The sequence below is a fragment of the Camelina sativa genome, chromosome 2, assembly GCF_000633955.1.
Source record: "Camelina sativa cultivar DH55 chromosome 2, Cs, whole genome shotgun sequence".
Classification (NCBI taxonomy): Eukaryota; Viridiplantae; Streptophyta; class Magnoliopsida; order Brassicales; family Brassicaceae; genus Camelina; species Camelina sativa.
In genome coordinates, this window is record NC_025686.1 from 3,835,324 (window position 1) to 3,839,494 (window position 4,171).

A 4,171-nucleotide genomic window follows, 5' to 3' on the forward strand; every position below is an offset into this window, starting at 1 on the left:
ATTACTCAGTGAGTCGGGTAACCCTCTAACATGCATTATTCCCACCCAACTACTCTGCGACAACAAGCAAACAAACACGCAATGCGGAAGCGTTAAACAATGCAGCAAAAAATCATGCAAGCAAAGACTAGAAATAATCAAGAAACTTGATACTCTAGGCACTTAGTCATCCTAGACAATCACACCACAACACCCGCATCAACAATGGGTAAAGATTGTTAGCAACATATCATTATAAACTGTACATCACTAGACTTTCCACAACCTAGGGCCCTTCGATACTCTGTCCCATCCCATCACACCCACACCACGATGAAACCACAAAGGTAAATAACCGGTTCATCCATTTAGCCGCATCGTCATGCAGCAGTTCGGGCTAGTAGCTAGCTACGCACCGAAATGTCGTTGCCACGAGACCGCGAAGGTTAGCTCGCCGGACCATCTTATTATTCTTGGGGACAGAGATCAACCACTAGTTCAAGTATAAAATTTGCGAACTAGCTAGGTTTAAGTACCATAATTTCTAAATTTAAATGACACAAAGGATCAGACACTTCTACGACATCCAAATAATTTCAAGCAAGGAAAATCAGGCAATAACTTGCAAGAAAATCAAGCAAGAAATTCCACACAATCTTTAAGAAGCAAGAAAAATAAATCAAGCATCTTAAAGCTGTTTTACATGCATGCAATCATTTTTATGCACATAAAATTGTAGTGCAATGATTCTTTAAATATACCACCTTAACATGCATGTTTTTAACACAATTTTTCCACTCTTTTAATCATGCATGCAACTCATTTTAACCGAAAAAAATGCAAGAAAATCTTACATTTTAGACTCATCCAGTAAACTCATTTTTCATCATGTAAACTTGGTGACAATTCTAAAAATTATGCATGCACATCCATCGATTCAAAAATTATGCATGCAAGCTCACACCACCAGATTTATGCAAAAATTATAATGCATCTCAAGAACTCATCAAGTGATCCGAATTTAACTTTGATTTATGCATGCATATCCGATCAATTATGCTTTTCATGCATGCAACCTATTTAAAAACTCTCCAAGACGCCATGCAATCTAAGTAAGATCATGCATGCAAGTCTAATGAGAAAGTAGTTAGTCTACATGTTTTTAACAAATAAACATGCAGCAAGCAAGCAAACAAGGATAGATTGATACTAAGATTTTTGTGTCTCCTAGTAGGTTCAATTAACCTTATGCAGTTGTAATACTTAAGGTGTCAATCCAATTAGGAATCTTTACTATCACTCAAGATGCAATCAAGCAATCACAAGTTAAGCCAATTTAAAAAGAGTGTTTTTCTAACAATCCTAGAATGGTCAAAATACAAAACGAAAACAAGTCATAGAATCATAAACGCAAATGTATGATAAGTACTGAACAAGAATAAGTAATACCGAAAACGATTCTAAGCAAAAAAATGAGAAACAAAATAGTCTCGGGAATGTAATAAAAATCAGAAAGATAAAAGTCCTAAGGATGGGAGTAATTGACGTCGGTGGAGTATCCTAGTCTACAGAGTGTTTAACATGCTACAAGCAATCTATCCCTAAACAATGAACATCACGACTTAGCTAATCCAATCTCTTGACAGAAGCTACTCAGACTCAACCACTTCCAAACCTAGCTCTCGCTAGAGAAACATGATCAAGCATGGCATAACAAACAAGTTCATTCACGTCAACCAACATCCTAGACAGCTAATCTCTTAGGCTAGGAACGTAAGTCTCTGGCACTAGTTGGCCAGACATTTCATCAAACATCTTTTGGGTGTGGAAATGTCTCAAACCTAGTCCCAATTGATCAGAGAGAAACTAGTATTTCTCACTCTAGTCCAGAAGGGAATCATACAATCAACGCTTAAACACTCTACATCCTAAGATCCTCCACCTAATCTATCCCATCCTCAAGAACTAATGCACTACTCAGATCCGAAAATCATCATCAATAATACAAACTCAGAAAACATTGAAACAAGCATTCTTAGATAGGTAAAAAGGAGAAGAACAACATTGTAGAAGAAATCCAATGCAAAAACTCAATAAAATCAAAGCTATCTTGATTACAAGATCGGAATACGTTTTTGGTGGCTAGGTCAACCTTAGAAAACAAAACGAGATAAAAACTAAGATGATGTCGCCACGACTTAACAAAACGTATTTATAGTAAAGACATAAAATCCCTAAGACTTAAAACGACAAGATGAAGAGTCGGTTAGGGAATCTCCTGAAGCGTGTAAGATGGAATGTCTTCCTGACATGTGCGAACGAGTAGTGGCTCGAGTGAGTGATGGCGTTGGCTCGAGTGGAGTAATGGTGTTGGCTCGAGTGGAGTGATGACGTTGGCTCGAGTGGAGTGACGCCGTTGGCTCAAGTGGAGTGATGGCGTTGGCTCGAGTGGAGTGATGGCGTTGGCTCGAGTGGAGTGACGTCGACTCGAACGGTGGTCGACTCGAACGGCGCGACTCGAGCTGGATGTATACGCTTCCACTAAAACGATGATAACTTTTGAACCACAGCTCCGATTGGCTTGAAATAAACGGCATTGGAAATATGACTCAATTTTCTACAACTTTGATGAAGACGTCGAAAGCTGAATCCCCCTACCGGTGGCTCGAAGGACGACTCGATCGACGGTCAAGGTGTTGCTCGAGTGGGTGACGACTCGATCGACGGTCAAGGTGTTGCTCGAGTGGGTGACTCGAACGACGTCGAACAGCGACTCGAACAGCGATGCTGAGCGATGTGTTCCCAACGTCTCCTAGATACTTGAAATACTCCAAAATGCACAATGTATGCAAGGATGATGCAAGAACTACCTAGACATGCAAAGTGTATAGAAAAGACTAGAAAATGTTGCAAAACAATCAGTTGTCCTAGCTAAATGCATGATAAACATATGCTAAAAGGAGACAAAATATAGACATATCAACTCCCCCAAACTTATTCTTTGTTTGCCCTCAAGCAAACGATCAAGAACAATGTATGGAGAAGAGGTGTGAAAATGGGGTCTCAGAACCTAAAACATGCTGAATAGAGTAGTTAGAATCAAGGTCCTTGTTTTTAGTTCTATGGTGCATGGTGAAGGAACTCTATTTATAAACTTTAGACAAGCTCATCTCAACCTGAAACGATTTCGAACCTTAGTCTACACATGCCATCATTTCTATCATTCCCTTTAACATTCATTAACAAAGATATCATTCCCTCTATCATTCCCATGAATCAAGCTATGCAATGTCATCAAACTCATTTGGCTGGGGTGAAGTGGAAGAGACAAAAATTGGTCTTCTTTGCAAGTGGTTTTAACAATATAGAATAGGGATCTCTCGCGAAAATGAGTTGAGCTTAACAGAAGGCTAAAGGTTTGAAACCAACTAATACATACAAGAGCAGTGCCCCGTCTACCCAAAGGTCCCAAGGAAACTAAGCTCTAACTTCCTAACCCAGAAGTTGGTCCTATCCCTACCCTTCATCGACATCTCTTTTTAAACTCATTCTATCATTCTTTTCACTTAGCCTTAGGAGAAAGTTACTTCATTTCAATCTAGCGGATGGGAAACTTTTTTATCACTATGGTTCTCTTTCTTTTCTTCTTCGAATTCTAGACTTCTTAAGCGTTTTGCTTTCTCTTCCTTGTCTAAACTTTTCTTTTTATGCACAGAACCAATAACTCTTTTACACTGCACAACCAACATCCTTTACTAGACTTGTAAACCTTGAAAACACATTCCCCCTCCTAAAGAGTCTTTACCCATTTTTTTCTTTCTCTTTTTAGAACAAATCCAATCCCAAAACCCAAAATCAAGTTCTCACCTAGTCCTACTAGTCTGGATAGCGCAAACTAGAACTACACAGGATCCTACTCTTGTCGGCTAGAACCTAACACTTTCTAACAAGCTCAACTCGGAAAAGGCCTCACACTCAAAAATACAATTGGCTTGAAAGAAGGGCTGGCTAAGGGTGCGGGAAACTGTTCCAAAGATGGGAATCAGCTACTTGGATTAACAAGGGTGGTAAAACGGAGAAAGATAATCCAAGTATGTATGTGGTATCCATGAGTTCAACTTCAATGCATAACATGATAATTGCAAGTCAGGATTAGGTTCAGGTAGATAGGGAATGATATCAATTCAAAACA